The following is a 17,848-nucleotide window of genomic DNA, read 5'->3' as shown; positions in this document are numbered from 1 at the left end:
GACATTGTGATGTCCGAACATGCATATAGGTGCTTCTTGTAGAGTGCACTGAACAACCCTCAATAAAGGACTTTCCAAGTGGTTCTCACTTATCGAGTGGAAACGTCCTAGTTTATTGTTGTACACCATTAGTCCTTATGACCCGGGACAACATTGAGTCTCTATATGCTAGCATTGTACTTTGTCTTGTTTACCGACTCATATGGGGTCATCAAGTGGCAAGGTTGGGTGCTTTGTCTAAACAAATAGGAGTCGCTGCACTGTAGTCGTGGATTCACCGCTTACACTCGGGTATAGTTATCCTATGTATATGTAGTTTGAAATCTCTAATCAGATTATGGTGGTAATTAAGAAAAGGGTTTCTTAGATTACACCATCCATGCAACTACGACATGACACATAGTATCGATTCTTTATTAGCTCTCGATATACCAATAGTTGTCGAATCGGTGGGGATATATGAGATGAAAGGACCGTATTGTACGATAACCATAATTGAATGGTTCTTGGAGGCACTATCATTTGATACCTGGGGAATCATGTAATTGATGCTGCTAGGAGTTTAACATGATTGGTTGGGTACTATCAAACTTTAGTTCTGACGTTCTTATTATCAAGGAGTTGATAATTAAGAATGGAGCAATTGGAGTATGCTCATATAAGGACATGTTTAGTCCCGAGTCACATTGAGATGTGAACCCACGGTTAGTTGTATCATTGAACCATTGAGGGCCACACAAGTGCTAACTTTCTAGATCCCGTTGAGAAGTAAAATAGTTCAATGTGTTGAACGGCATATAAAGGAGTTTATAAGGGCAAGGAAAATTAGAAGTATAACTTCTATAAGGGGAATGTGACTTTTAAATTGAGAAAGTGTTCCTAAATCAAAAATTGGGCAAACAAATAATGTATTTGAAAATTGTGATTTTCATAAATATTATTATGGACGAAATTAAATTAATTCAAGTGTTGAATTAATTAAACACAAGTGGACCTAGTAGAGTACAAATATTTAAATTAATTCAAGTGTTGAATTAATTAAACAACATTGGGCCTTGTAGAGCCCAATTACAAATAATTATTCAACTAGTGGCTTGAGTAAAATCAAGTAAAGTTTAAATGGTCTCAAATGTTTTTGAGATATTTAAATAAAAGTCCATGGGTATTGTAATTATTACAAGCCCAAATAAAATGCATGCTTGGAAGGTGAAGGGTTCGAGGCAAATTTTTCATAAAACAATGCATGGCATGCTCATACTGTTGGAAACTAAATTCCGGCGTTTGACAAAATATGAATCAACTGAAAATACGAACCAACTGATCGAGTAAACTGAACTCAGCAACTGGACTTAACTGAAATCAACTGACGGATCAGTTGGAAACTGATCAACTGACTGATCAGTTGGAAACTGATCATTTGATATATTCAGCCGTATGCTAAGCACCCTTCAACTGAACATATCTCGGGAAAGAACAATCAACCGTCAAGAGACATAGAAGATTGCAACGCCGCACTTCAATCAACACAGCTTAGAAAAACGCATTTCGACGAAAGCAATTAAGACACCGCATCACAATAAATGAAGCAAACAATGTCCAAGGAATAATCAACGGATACAAAGATTCAAATTCATCTCAAGTTACCGTTGGAGAAAAGAAGCTTATAAATATGACAGAAGAACAACTGAAGAAAGAGAGTCAACACTATTCAAAAGCTTGCTGTCACTCTGTCAAAATCTCAGCTCAATCTTACTTGATATATTCGTAGCATTTAAGGCTACAATTTGAGCTCATTAGCAAGTTGTAATAATCGTTGAAATTCGATAGTGCTAATATCAGTTACGCACTGAGAACATTCGGTAATACTAAGAGTTTCAGTTTTGGCAGTGTTAAGTCCAAACTGAAGTGGGTCAGTACAATTCTTGTATTTGATCAAAGTTTTTTAGTGGATATCCTATCATTGAGATAGAAGGGGTGACGTAAGAGTAATTAAATTCTCCGAACATCCAGAAACAACTGTTGCCTACTTTATTTCAGTTTCGTATTCTATCTTTCAGTCAGTTATTTTCCGCAACTACTTTAGTTTAACTGATTGTCATTGACCAACAAGATTCTGAGAATCAGTTTTTCACTAAACTGAACTCAAAATTCGAAAAGATCAGTTTTAATTGTGAGTGTTTATTCAACCCTCCCTTCTAAACACTCTTGATACGTTAATCGATCCTATCAAGTGGTATCAGAGCGGTTGAATCTTGTTCTTGAATACTTTTGATCTAAAAATTTGCCAGCATGACTTCATTCAACAAAATTACCATGTTCTCCAGAGAAGAATTTGATGATTGGAAAATCATAATGCAGTCTCATTTGGCTGCACAAGATGATGACATGTGGTATGTCATAAGTGATGGACCCATGAAGATTCTAAAAACAAATACAGCAGTTGCCATTACAGAAGGAGCACCGCAAAGAATAGAAAAGACCAGAGATGAATGGACAACTGAAGATAAAAGAAAAGCAAATCTTGATAATGTGGCAAAAGACATTCTGTACAAAACGCTGGACAAAGTAACCTTCAGCAAAATAAAGATGTGTAAAACAGGCAAAGAAATTTGGGAGAAGCTGATCCAGCTGTATGAAGGAAATGATCAAACCAAGGAAAATAAACTTTCTGTTGCTATGCAAAAGTTTGATAACATCAAAATGAAAGCAGGAGAATCGATGCACGAGTATGATGAAAGAGTAAGCAGTGTCATCAATGAGTTAAATGCACTTGGAAAAGTGTATACTAACAAAGAGATTGCACTAAAGATAATGAGAGGTCTTCCCAAGGAATGGGATGTCAAAACCATGGCAATGAGGGAGTCCAAAGATCTAAACCAGATTGAACTTCATGATTTATTTGCTGATTTAAAGGCTTATGAGTTCGAGTTGCAGACCAGAGAAGGAGAACCATCCACCCCTACAGCCACAATTGCTCTAGCTGCTGTCAGAACTGAACAAATCAGTTCAGTCGAAAAATCTGCTGATCAATTGAGTAATGATGCTATGTCATTATTCATCAAAAAAATTCGGAAGGTTCATGAGAAAGAATCAAGGGAACTTCTAGAAGCCATACCAAAGGAACAATTCCAAAGATGAACCAAATGCCTGCTATAACTGTGGCAAATCAGGTCACTTCATTGCTGATTGTCCTAAACCCAAGAAGGACAGTCAAGGCTCAACTGACAGAAGAAAGAAATCATATGAACGCAAAAGAAGATCCAAGGAAGAAAAGAAGGTCTTCAGAAAGAAACATGAGGTACTCTTAGCTGAAGAAAACAAATCTAAATGGGCAGAAACTGACAGTGAAGAGTCTGAACCAGAAAGCTCATGGAGTTCTACTGATGATGAGGAAGTAAAGTGCTTGATGGCTAATGATGCAGCAGAAGAATCATCTAGCCAACATGTATTTGATTTCAGCTCAACTGATTTCACACGAGAAGAACTCATTCTAACACTACATGACATGGTAAATGAGTATCAAAAGCTTGCATCTTCATTTGAAGAAATCAAAGCAAAGCAAACTGATCTCACTGACAATAAAACCAAAACTGATGAATCAGTCGATGGGTTGAGTCTAAAAAGGAAAATTGCTGAGTTAAAAGCAGAAAGAAACAAAAATCAGTCACTAATACAGAAGTTGATGCTTGAAAACTCAAAACAGATTGAGCTTATTCAGTCTTGAAACAAATCATCTACTGCACTAAATGAAATGCAGATTTCACAAAAATCAGTTTCTGATAAAATTGGTTTAGGGTTCAACACTCAAGGAGAAATGTATCCAAATGATATTCAACCAAAGCTAACAATAGACAAAGGGAAATACATTCACTTTGTCAAATCAGCACTGGTACAAGAACAAATTGAGTCCAGTAAACTGATTGAGCAACCTACTGAGAATATGAACAAGGCTAGAAGACATGGGATTGGTTATAGTCAAAAATTCTCAACTGATTCACAAAGTCAGTCATCAAAGAGATTTTACAAAAACTATTCGAATGACTATTCCAATTACTATAACTGCAAGCCAGTTCGGAAAGGAAAAATAGACTGAACAATCAGTTGAATAAAGCTAAAACACATATTGTATCATTCGTACACTACACAAGCACACAAAAGCCGAGAAAAACCATTTGGAATACACTTACTAGAAAGCCTGTTAGACTAATCCAAGTATGGGTTCCTAAAGGACTAATCAGTTCAGGACCCAAATAGATATGGGTACCAAATTATATTATGTGTGTGACTGCAGGTAACAGGTACAAAGAAGAACTCAATATGGTATTTGGACAGTGGATGTTCGCGACATATGACAGGAGATGCAAGTGTGTTATCTCAACTAATCAAATACAGTGGTCCAAATATCAGTTTTGGGGACAATTCCAAAGGTAGAACTGTGGGTAAGGGTAAGCTTATCCATGGTAACTTTACTTTTAAAGATGTTCTATTAGTAGAAAACCTGGAGTATAACTTGATCAGCATCAGTCAGTTGTGCGACAGTGGATTCTCAGTACATTTTGACAAAAACTCATGTTCAGTCAAAACTTCAACTGATGAAATCATATTAACTGGCAAACGTTATGGAAACACATATAAAATCAGTTGGAATGATCAAACTTATCCACCAGTTTGTTTTATTGCTTCCAAATCATCTAAAAACTGGTTGTGGCACAAGAGACTAAGTCATCTAAACTTTAAATCCATTGCCTATCTGAGTAAACATAAACTTGTAACTGGTTTGCCCAAAATAGACTTTTTAAAAGAAAAACTTTGCTCGGCATGTCAGTATGGTAAACAAGTACGATCTTCTTTTAAAAACAAAGGTTGTAAATGTGAGGCCCGGGGCCGAAGAGGGCGGGGGGTGATCGCCGGTGCCATCAGTAGTTGCACGGACAATGAGCGGCTCCTGGCAGGCTTCTAGGTGAAGGGAACATGAATGAACCGAACCCACACGGGAATGAGAGGGATTCCGAGACTGTTCAATGTAATGGACTGTACAGTTGTAGAGGGCTTAAAAGATTTGATTTGTACTACTCATATCACGAAGGTGCATCTTCTTTTCGGTAGCTCATCACATAAGAACTCCAAAGTTAAGCGTGCTTGACTTGGGGCAATTTTGGGATGGGTGACCTCCTGGGAAGTTTCCCAGGGTGCGTGTGAGTGAGGACATAAGCACGCTGGAAAGACTCGTCGTGGTACAGTGAGGACAGTCGTCGGATCTGGGGCGTTACAAGTGGTATCAGAGCCGACCTCTCTTAGTACGGTGTGGTTCGGGGACGAACCAAGCGGAAGCTGGTGGGCATGTGAGGCCCGGGGCCGAAGAGGGCGGGGGGTGATCGCCGGTGCCATCAGTAGTTGCACGGACAATGAGCGGCTCCTGGCAGGCTTCTAGGTGAAGGGAACATGAATGAACCGAACCCACACGGGAATGAGAGGGATTCCGAGACACTATTCAATGTAATGGACTGTACAGTTGAAGAGGGCTTAAAATATTTGATTTGTACTACTCATATCACGAAGGTGCATCTTCTTTTCGGTAGCTCATCACATAAGAACTCCAAAGTTAAGCGTGCTTGACTTGGGGCAATTTTGGGATGGGTGACCTCCTGGGAAGTTTCCCAGGGTGCGTGTGAGTGAGGACATAAGCACGCTGGAAAGACTCGTCGTGGTACAGTGAGGACAGTCGTCGGATCTGGGGCGTTACAGTAAATCTTCATCCCGATGCTTAGAACTGTTGCACATGGATCTCTTTGGTACTGTACCAGTCATAAGCTTAGGGGGAATAAAATACACCTTGGTAGTCGTGGATGATTTTTCAAGATTTACTTGGGTGTTATTTTTCTCAAATCTAAAGACCATCCTGCTTCACAACTGATAAAGCTCTTCAAAAGACTTTTAAATGAAAAATCAGTTGGAATTGATCGAATCAGATCAGATCAAGGAACTGAATTCATCAATCAAACTCTTTCAAATTTTCTAGAGAATGCTGGAATTAAGCATGAGCTCTAAGCAGCCAGAACTTCTCAGCAAAATGGTGTAGCTGAGAGAAGAAATCGGACCCTTAAAGAAGCTGCTAGAACAATGCTTGCTGATTCTGGTATTTCTCAAAGGTTTTGGGCAGAGGCAGTAAACACTGCGTGTTATACTCAGAACAGATCAATGATTAATAAGAATCATATGAAAACACCATATGAGATCTGGCATGGAAGAAAAAGTATAATTACTTATTTCAAAATATTCGGCTGCAGATGTTTTATTCTTGATAATGGTAAAAATTATTTAAAAGCGTTTGATGCTAAATCTGCAGAGGGAATATTTCTTGGATACTCATCAGTTAGTATAGCTTATAGAGTCTTCAACAACAAAACCCTAAATGTTGAAGAATCAGCTCATGTTGATTTCGATGAAACTGAACTAACTAATAAGCCAACTGATCAAGTTGAGCTAGTTGATCGATTTACAGATATCAGTTTGGAGGATAATGATGAAAAAGACGATCATATTAATCAAAACAATCTCCAAACACCCGAACCAGAAGTGTCAGATCAATCAGCTGAACCAGAAGTCATTCCAAATGATTAGTTGATAGAGCATAATGATAACATTCAAATACCAGTTGATGTAGCACCAACTGAGACTGAAAACTGTGTTCAGTTACCAACTGAAGAAATTGCTGGTACAACAAATACTTAGTACAGATGGAGAAAATCACATCCACCTTAGCTGGTAAAAGGAAATTCATCTGATCCAGTAAGAACTCGCAATCAATTGCTAAATTTATTTATCTATTCAGCTTTTGTCTCACAACTAGAACCAAAGAAAACTGATGAAGCTCTTGCTGATCCTAACTGGGTAAATGCAATGCAAGAAGAGCTAAATCAGTTCACTCATAACAATGTCTGGAACTTAGTTCCAAGACCAGTTTCAAAAACTGTTGTAGGTACAAAATGGGTGTACAGGAATAAACTGAACGAGGATGGTTCAGTTGTGCGCAATAAAGCAAAACTAGTAGCACAAGGATATAGGCAAGGGGAAGGAATTGACTATGATGAGACATATGCTCCAGTTGCAAGACTGGAAGCAATCAGAATGTTTCTTGCTTATGCATCATACAAGAACTTCAAAGTCTATCAAATGGATGTCAAAAGTGCATTCCTAAATGGCCAGCTACAAGAGGAAGTATATGTTGAACAACCCACAGGTTTTGTAAATCACAACTTTCCTGATCATGTATGTCATATGAACAAAGCCTTATATGGTCTTAAACAAGCTCCCAGAGCTTGGTACGAAACTCTTTCAAAATTCCTAATTGATCATGATTTTTCTTTTGGATCAGTTGATAAGACCTTGTTCAAATTTACTAAGAATGATCACATTTTATTAGTTCAAATTTATGTTGATGATATCATATTCGGGTCAACTAACCCCAAATTATGCGAGAAATTTGCTAAGCTAATGCAGGATAAGTTTGAAATGAGCATGGTGGGTGAACTGACATTCTTTCTTTGACTACAAGTGAAGCAACTGGAAACTGGTACATTCATCAGTTAGACTAAATATACAAAGGAGCTGCTGAAGAAATTTGGCATGGAATCATGTTCAGCTGCAAATACTCCCATGAGCTCATCAGTAAAATTGGACACTGATCAAGGGGGAATATCAGTTGAGGCGACATTATATCGAGGTTTAATAGGGTCATTGTTATACATAACTGCCAGTCGCCCTGATATTGTATTTGTTGTGTGTATGTGTGCTAGATTTCAAGCAAATCCTAAGCAATCACATTTCTCAGCTGCTAAAAGAATTTTGAAATATCTTAAGGGCACACAAAATGTTGGGTTATGGTATTCTAAAGACTCTACTTTCAATTTAGTTTGATATTCAGATGCAGATTATGCAGGATGTAAGCTTGATCGTAAAAGTACAAGTGGATCTTGTCAGTTTCTAGGAGACAGGCTGCTCTCTTGGTTCAGCAAGAAGCAGACATCTATAGTTACCTCAACAACTGAAGCAGAATGCCTTGCTGCTGGTAGTTGCTGTGCACAACTGATCTGGATCCAGCAACAATTGAGAGATTATGGAGTAATTACAAATAATTCGCCCATATTTTGTGACAATACGAGTACAATTGCCATCACCTATAATCCAATTCTTCACTCAAGGACAAAGCATATAGATGTCAGACACCACTTCATAAGAGATCATGCTTTGAAGAAGAACATCAGACTGGAGTATATATCAACTGATCAACAAGCAGCTGACATCTTCACCAAACCATTATCCGAGACTAAGTTTTCTTACTTTCGCAATATTCTTGGTTTAATTGATCTGTCTTAAAATTATTACTAATGTTCCTTTACTAATAGAATTATCTGCAGAAAATAAGAACACAACAAATTGAAAATAATACTTTATTAAGAATACCATCGATCCTAGTGTACAGAAGATATCATAGAACCAACTGAATCCTACCATTTTCTAATCCAATCATTCAACTCATAAATTTGGATTCTAGAAAATGACCTAGTTGTAGAAATCTTCTCAACCACATGCCATTCCTTCCATAACATTGTTTCTAACAGAAATTTGTCATCAATCAGATCTGTAACATGCCTAACTTCAAAACGATCAATGTATTTTCTTGCTGTTGCTGCTTGAGCACGAGTAGGAACAGCACCACTACTACTTACCTTCTGCAAATCATGAATCTTGAACCATGTTGACATCAATTTCATCAAGACATATTCTTCCATTATCTTCTTCAATTTTTCTAAATAAGGACTTAATTGCTCATTAACTTGAATCTACGAACTACTGCATGCATCGGAGTTACTTGAATTCGACATATTGAACTTTTATTGTTTCACATTCTATCATCTTATTTAAGGACAGATTAAATTTAAATGTTGAAGAAACTGAAGAGACTCAAATCAACCGAAGCGTCTTTCTCATTTACCGAGGCTTCTTAACTATCAGTTGTTCATTATCAACTGATATCAGTTTGACATTTATTACTTAACGCTTAACCAATCATCAGTTCATCTGTTTATGATCGTAATTCATATATAATAACTAATGAAACTTATTATTTGCAGGAAAAAGAAAAAACAAAGTTAAGCCAAAATAAATTTTTATTCAACCATAAATATATGCTTGGATTACATTTTCATATTTTTCCTCTATATCATCTATCCACATTCTCAACCAAACGGATAGAGATGAGGAAGATGTCTTGAGAAAGTAGTGTGAAGAAGCTATGCGATTAAGGATCTCCAGTTCCTTTCGAAGCATCAGCTGATAGATACGACCATCCGTAAAGATGTCCACCCACACAGCTATGTGCAAGTGCTCCCGCACTTCTCTCAACTCTGCCATCAGTTTGGGAGTGGTAGCCTCTCCAGAATTATACAAGAACGCAAGTTCCTGTAACTTTTCCCAGTAGGGAAGACTCTTGTAGAAGACTTTGTCTTTTATACCAGCCTTCCTAGCTTCCAGAGAAAATGGCGAAGCAATTGAGCTACTCGCATCTGCCATTCTTTCGTCTTGAATATTTTCACCAATATAACTGAAACTAACCGTGTTACTTCTATTTATAGCAAAATATCAAGGAAGCTGAGGGGTCGTCAACGTTTCAGCAAACGATAATCTTTCTAACCTTTAAATTTATTCGCTTTAATTATTTTATGCTCTAATTAACGGGGAATAATGGTTTTAAAAGGTTGACTGAGAAGACAAATGTTAGTAAACTCTCAACTGAAAGGACACAGTCTTACAACTGATCGTTCAGTTGGGTATTTCACTAATCTTCTCATATAAGTTAACTAATAAAAACATATTATATTCCAAATCAAGTGACGTGACTGTCTATTATCTAATGATGAATCTCATTTTGAAAACGTGGAAGCATTTGAACCGTTTAAATTGTACACACACTTATAGCACACGAACACACGTTTTTATTCAAAATTTTGATGGACTAACACGTGTCCAGAATCTAAACAGTCACATACATATAAATAATTTCCCGCTTCAATTCAGCTTTCTTTCTTACGCGTACATCATCTCTCAGAGCAAACTCATACACTCAGAGCTTGTATTTCGCAAAATTTCAGGCTTCCTTACTCTCAGCAATGGCGAATCAAATCCCAGCTCACATGTTGAACGCTATGGCCATTGATTTTGACTTAGTTCTATCAGTTCACGAAGCTGAAATTAAGAACGTTTTTCTGAAGATTGAATCTACTGGTCTCAGAATCTTTCTGGGACAATACTCGCAGGAGATTTACCCAAAAGAACTCCAAGACCTCTACTCAAATGGATATATCAACTCTGATGGAAACATCATTGCCACTATTAATGGTCAGTCGGTGACCATTTCTGAAGATTCTTTCGGAGAAATCTTTTCATTACCCTCTGATGGATTAGTACACCTTGCTGATGTTAAAGCATCAGATATTGAAGAAATGCAAACTGCACTCTCTGTTGATGGACGGAAAATCAAAGTTTCCGATCCTAAGAAGGAACTGAAGCATGAGGTTCAGTTGCTGGCTGATATCGTAGCCAAAGGGCTATTGGCCAAGGCAGGATCGTATGCCGCCCTGACTTTGGAGAAGGTTCAAGCTATTACGATCATTATGGCTGGAAGAAAATTCAACTGGAAGCAACTTATTTTTAGTATCTTGAAGAACATATTTTCCTCCACCAAGCAATTCAAAGGATTTGCAGTGCCGCTAAGATATTTGATGAAAGTCAAAGGGTTGGTGGCTGATGATTCGGAGCGATTATCTAAATTCAAAATTTTCAATGGGAAGAATATTCTGCCACCCAAGACTAAATTAGATATCTTTCCTGATCAGTTCGTGAAGATCAAGAAGGAGATTGGGACACAACAGGCTGTTCCCAAATCAGTTAAACAGGAGAAGACATTGGCTCAACTGAAGAAAGTTAAAAGAAAACTGATTATTAGTGAATCCGATTCTGAGAAGACGCCCTCTCCAAAAATTGCAAAGAAACCAAGAACACAAAGGACAAAATTACCAACCACAGTAGAATCAATTCTCACTGAAGGACTTATATCTTCAGATGCCCAACAGCCTATCAAAGCAGTTCCTCTGAAGATTATTCCACCAGAAATCTCAGCTGGTGCAACAAAAGAAACAAGTTAGAATCAAAGATCCTCTAATCCACATCAATCGTCCTACCGTTCTAGCACCTCCCAGACCCAAATGTATAAAGATTATAGAACAGGTGGATACTACTTGTACTGGATTGAAAATTCCACACATCCTCAGTACTGAAAAAGGCAAAGGCAAACTGATTGAAGAGCCCAGGCTATCCAATTCAATTCAAACTCATATTGACCTTGTTTGGGAAAGGGTTAATAATTTTGCAGCTTCAAAACTTAAAATCTATGATGACTGGACCGTCTACAGATCTCAAATTTTTGCTAAGCAGTAGAAAAGAAATCCCAGCTGAACAAATTTATCAAACTGGAAGCAATTGTGCTCAAGATAGTCAAAGCTGCTACAATTGTTCAGGCTTTGTAGAGAAAAACATATTTTTTTGATCAAATTCGAGCTAAGAAGCTATCTCAACTGCTTGAGAAATTAAAGGCAAACTACATTCCCACCAATCCAACTGCCTATAATGATCGAGTTGTGATCATTCAGCTAGATAAGGATCTTACTAGCTTGCAAGCTCAGATAAAAATGTGGGAAATGGATCAGGAGTTAGTTCTTCCTGAGGAAGCCTCTGAAGAAAAAGAAGAAGACCCCTCCTCTCAGCAAAAAGAGCCATCCTCAGAACAAACTATTGTTACAACTGAAGAACCAGTTCATGATGTGCCACAATCATCTGCTGTGCAACATCGGCTGTACTCTGAAGCCGAGTTGAATTTTGCCAACATTGATGAAATAATTCAAGCAGTAGTGACAGAATCTATGAATAATGAAACCATTTCTGAAGAAGTTGATCACTCAACTGATCAAATCACTCGAGAAGTTTCTATCTCAACAGAAGAACCAGTTCAGCCTGTTGTTTCTGAACTAAAGGAGCAAACAGTGGTGCCTACTCAATCACCAAATCAACAGATTGCTGAAAATATGGAGGCAGTTCATGAGCCTTTCACTGAAAATCTTATGCAGCAGGAAAGCTCAATTGTTGATCAACATCAATCTTCGTCTCCTCCAGTCCAAGTAGCAGTAACTGAAACAGATGTTCCAGCACAGACTGTCTCTGAAACGATATTATCTGATAGAACCATGGTGGTCTTTGATCAAGTCTCACATGAACCAAGAACATCTAATCAGTCACCTCCTCTTCAATCCACAGAAATGGATCTTGTTCTTGAAGGAATCCAGAATATGCAGCACAATATGCAGCAGATGATTACTGAAATCAAGAAAATTCAATCCACACAATTCTCTCATACTGTCAAATTGGATTCTTCAATTGAATATGACTCCGCAAAACTGAAAGCCATTCAAGCAAACATGGAGTCTCTTACCCGAACTGTACTTGAGATGAAAAATAACAGAGGTCTAGCTCAAAGTCTCTATACAACTCAGGATATAATCAGTCAACGAGTTGAGCGATTGGAAACTTCTGTTTCTAATAAAATGGAATTGCAGCAAACTTGTTTACAAACTGCTGTCTCAAGTATCTTAGTAGATGTCAAAATTCTTTCCACTGACGTTCGAAAATTATCTGAGAAGATGGATTTGTTTGACAAAAAAGGGGAAGAAATCAAAGATCAAAGAGCATCTTGAAAAACAGCAGAAAACAGCAGAAGCAGTTAATCAGATTATTAGATTCAGCTGTTATTAAATCAAGATCTCTTTCAGTTCAAGAAATTCAATCTCTTATTTTATCTACAATGAGCTCAGATGTTCAGTTATTATTTACTTAGTTTTGTCAAACACCATAAAGGGGGAAATTGTTGGAAACTAAATTCTGGCGTTTGACAAAATATGAATCAACTGAAAATACGAACCAACTGATCGAGTAAACTGAACTCAGCAACTGGACTAAATAACTGAAATCAACTGACTGATCAGTTGGAAACTCCAACTGATCAGTTGATATATTCAGCCGTATGCTAGGCACACTTCAACTGAACATATCTCGGGAAAGAACAATCAACCGTCAAGAGACATAGAAGATTGCAACGCCGCACTTCAATCAATACAGCTTAGAAAAACGCATTTCGGCGAAAGCAATTAAGACGCCGCATCACAATAAATGAAGCAAACAATGTCCAAGGAATAATCAACGGATACAAAGATTCAAATTCATCTCAAGTTACCATTGGAGAAAAGAAGCTTATAAATATGACAGAAGAACAGCTGAAGAAAGAGAGTCAACACTATTCAAAAGCTTGTTGTCACTCTATCAAAATCTCAGCTCAATCTTACTTGATATATTCGTAGCAGTTAAGGCTACAATTTGAGCTCATTAGCAAGTTGTAATAATCGTTGAAATTCGATAGTGCTAATATCAGTTACGCACTGAGAACATTCGGTAATACTGAGAGTTTCAGTTTTGGCAGTGTTAAGTCCAAACTGAAGTGGGTCAGTAAAATTCTTGTATTTGATCAAAGTCTTTTATTAGATATCCTATCCTTGAGATAGAAGGGGTGACGTAGGAGTAATTAAATTCTCCTAACATCCAGAAACAACTCTTGCCTACTTTATTTCAGTTTCGTATTCAATGTTTCAGTCAGTTATTTTCCTCAACTACTTTAGTTTAACTGATTGTCATTGATCAACAAGATTACGAGAATCAGTTTGTCACCAAACTGAACTCAAAATTCGAAAAGATCAGTTTTAATTGTGAGTGTTTATTCAACCCCCCCTTCTAAACACTCTTGATACGTTAATGGATCCTATCACATACACTTTATCACCTTTTCACACAACCAAGAAAAGAAATCCTTCTCTCCTCCCACCCATGCTTGGCCGAAATTTTGGGGCAAAATTCGCCTTCATTTGCTTCTTCAATTGTTGAAGATTGCACTCTCTTCTTAAAAAAAAATCCTCTAATTTTTCTAATGCAAAATTAGAGGGGTTCTTCCTTGTTGGTGGTGGACTTAATTTTTGAGCAAGGTGTGCTCTTGGAAGCTTTAAGATTTTTCTTGCCATTGAAGAGCTTAGTTGTTTTACAACTAATTTGGAGCCATCATCAATCTTTTAAGATTGATAGATAAAAATCTTAAAACACCATATGTGTAATATCCCAACCTTTTATCATGTTATTGTTTATAATGTTATTATTTTGATTGGGTGTTTAAAGATTATGATTTATTATGGTAATGGACATTTTTATGTTTGATGGTTGAGATATTACGAATGGTTAATTTTTATCGTTATGTTTATTGAAATGGTAATAATATGCTAATAGTTTTGGGTATTATGTTTCATAGTTGGTAATGGTTTTGGTGAAGGATGAGTTTTTGTTGTGATGTTTTGTTGGATGATTGGAGGTTGTATTTGGATGTTTAGTTCATTGGTATTGCATAGGATTGGAAAAGGATGGATTTTAAGTGTATTGGTCATGATCTTGTGGTGCAGGAGCAGCGCCGCAACGCCGGGGAGCACAGCTGCTAGGCGTGCAGAGGCAGCCTCTAGGCACTACCAAGCAGCGCCGCAGCGCTGCCAGCAAGCGCGCTCGCAGCAGCACCAACAGGGTGGTGCCGCGGCGCTAGGCGTGCCAGAGTTGCTACTTGATAATGCGTTTTTGATGGATTTTAAGGCTTTTATATACCATTCTAGAGGCTTCTACTCATTTCAAAACTCTTCCTTCTTCTTTTGATCGGTTCTTGCCCTTTCTCCCTCAATTTTCCCTCTCCTTCATTTCTTCACTCCAAGATCAAGGATTTAGTGAATTTCTTTAGCTTCTCCTACTATCTTCCCAAGCTTCAAGGTAAGAATTCTATTTTCTTGAGTTGATAGAAGGTTTCAGAAGTTGAAGGTTTAAGTTGAATTTTTTGATTTCTATGACTAATGGTGATGATTTATGGTTATTATTGTTTTTATTGTTGTAGGAAATTCTTCAAGCAATCTTAACAATCAAGTGATTGTGGGTAGTAAGTAGAAGTTTTCTTTGTGCTCACATGATATTTATATGTATATACGCCATGTTATTGATAACTAGCTCCTTCTCTTGGCATACACTTGGTATATATATTGTTATACATTCATTGTTCAAAGATTATCATTGAATTCATTGACAAAAGAGCTAATAAATTATTGTTCCTACCATGTGTTTGTTAAAATACCTGAATGAAGTTTCCTACGATTAATGTAAAGGCCCTAGAACTTCTTGCTTGAAAATTTGCGGAAAATTAAAAATTTTCTTTTTAAAAGAACTTAAGTGGCCTCATTCATAAAATCACTGGTGAATCAAGTTCAATATTTCAAAATATTGCAGCAGAAGAAAATAAAGTTTGCCAAAAATCACAATTTAAAAATATCCAAGGACTGATAAAATATTTGCGGAATAAAATAACAACTGCTGCTCTGAGGTCCTCGGGTGCCACTACTGCCGACCCAAGCTGGCTCACTGGTCCCCGCCCTCGGCCCTGGCCTCATCAGTACCTACAACAATCAAGTCTAGTGAACCTAAGACTCAGCATGCATATATCGCAGGTAACGAGTAAAAATCTGAATTAAAATATGCATGAGTTAACATATCCTGTCCTGATGCATTAACATATCCTGTCCTGAGGCATGCTGAAAATAGTCTGTACTGAGCAATTATAATACGTGCATAACTGAACTGATAATCACAGTAAAAAAAATGTTTGCTCCTTGGAGCCTGTACTGAAATAACTGGTAAAATTTTCTGTTGAAATTATGTTTTACGCCTGTGGCCCCTGCACTAAGCTGAACTGATCGGTAACTGGCTACCGGGGAGGCTGAAACTGAACTGAGCTGGCCGGTCACTGGCGACTGCGTGGTACCATACTGAACTGATCGGTTACTGGCGACCGTATAAAATAACACTCCCACATAGTGAATGAACCACAAGCCATATCGCATAAATCTCAAAAATAATCATTTTCTGTTTAATGCACGTAAAATAATTAACTGGCATAATGAAAATGTCCCGTAATTTTACCAACTGGATTGGATTGGATCGTCCCCAGGCTCGCTGCAACCTAACTGTGCTATGAAAAATATGCAATAGCTTAAACTTGACCAACTATGTAATTTACGTTCAAAAGATGCGACTATCACGCCTAATGACTTCGCATTTAATCATGACTCCGAGCCAACCTGAACCGACACCGAATCGACGTATAGTCATGATTAAAATACGCTGAAAATCATAAAATAATGCTCCTAAAATGATAGGGTGGAAATCTAGGTGGAATGGAGGCCAAAACACGAAACGCTCTTTCGAGAGTTAATTTGGCACATCGCACCGTAAATTCTCGTACGACCTCAAAAATGATCCGAATGACAAACGGTTGAAAACATGACCTTCCTAGCTCAATGAGGCACTGTCCAGTCCAAGTCCATGGGCTAAAAGCCAACCAAAAACTCAAACAAGCCTTCTAAACGACACAGCAACTTGCTGTAAATTTCCAGCAGCTGCGCACCCGTGCGTCTTGTGTTGGTTTCGAGTCTATCGGCCATTGGGGCGTGAACCACCCACCAGAGACCCTTACCAACATCCTAAGGAATGATTTGAACCATGGATAAGGGCTTTTGGCCAGCCATAATTCGCACCATTCCAGCAACAACCGAAAACTCATACCGAGAATGCTTTTGTATGCGTGTGTAGTGTGTTGCTTCGATTGATGTCTCGTGTCGTTCCAGTGGCCATTTGATTGACCATGGCACGATCTAGACATCTAGGGGCATGGTATGAACCGTGGCTAAGGGCCATAGGCCAACCAAGATCCACATCAAACCACACAATTCGAAATACATGTTTCTGTCAAAAGAAGGGAAAACGAGAGGGGAGGGGCTGTTCTTGTTGTTTATTTAAAAACCGATGAGCCATGGACCAAGCCACCAAAAGGGCGACTTAGTCACGTCATAGACATGCTAGGGAAGTGATCTAACAATGGCTATAGGCCCTTGGGGCAGCCAAGATCAGATTCCTTCCTCCTTGACAGCCAAACTGAATTTTCGAACTCAAAAAGGGACACAAATGGTGTTGCTGTCATTTCTTGCTTTCCAGCGAGCATGGGCTGAAACCGATGGACAGATGTGGTCCTAATGCATCCTATTACATGTATATAAGTCACCTTGGGAGCGTGGAGTCGATCCGATACCTGAAACTCACAAACCAAAAGAAACCGTGAAGCTTGCCAAGGAAAAATCGAAAATTCTGCATGTGCTGTTTCAAAATGTTTTGACATGTACCTCGGTTTTTGCTTGAATAAACATGATCATGTACTGAAAAATAAATGATAATATGACTTGATTGAGGTTTGAAAGAATCTAGACATGCCTGGTTTCGTTTCGAAAGAAAATGAACGAAACGACGACGACGCGGCACGGAGGAGGTGGAGCGCTTCTCTTGTTTTCTTTACTCTCGATTTTCCTCCCTTGCTTCCTACTGAATTCCCACGGTTTTTCTACTGAAAAATTCTCTGAATTTTGTGAATGAGGGAGGGGGAATGATGGTTAGGAGAGTGAGGGGGAGATTCAATAATAAAGGGGTTCAATGTATGACCAAGTCTCCCTTTTTTTTGAATTTTGAATGGTTGTTTGATTACAAGTCTATGTTGGGTGTTTCTAGAATGGTGATGGCCGATTTTTACATGCTAGACTAGGATAGGATAATGCTAATTAGATCA

This window comes from Primulina tabacum, chromosome 4, assembly GCF_025594145.1.
Source record: "Primulina tabacum isolate GXHZ01 chromosome 4, ASM2559414v2, whole genome shotgun sequence".
In the NCBI taxonomy this organism is placed as follows: domain Eukaryota; kingdom Viridiplantae; phylum Streptophyta; class Magnoliopsida; order Lamiales; family Gesneriaceae; genus Primulina; species Primulina tabacum.
This window is presented reverse-complemented; position numbering follows the sequence as displayed.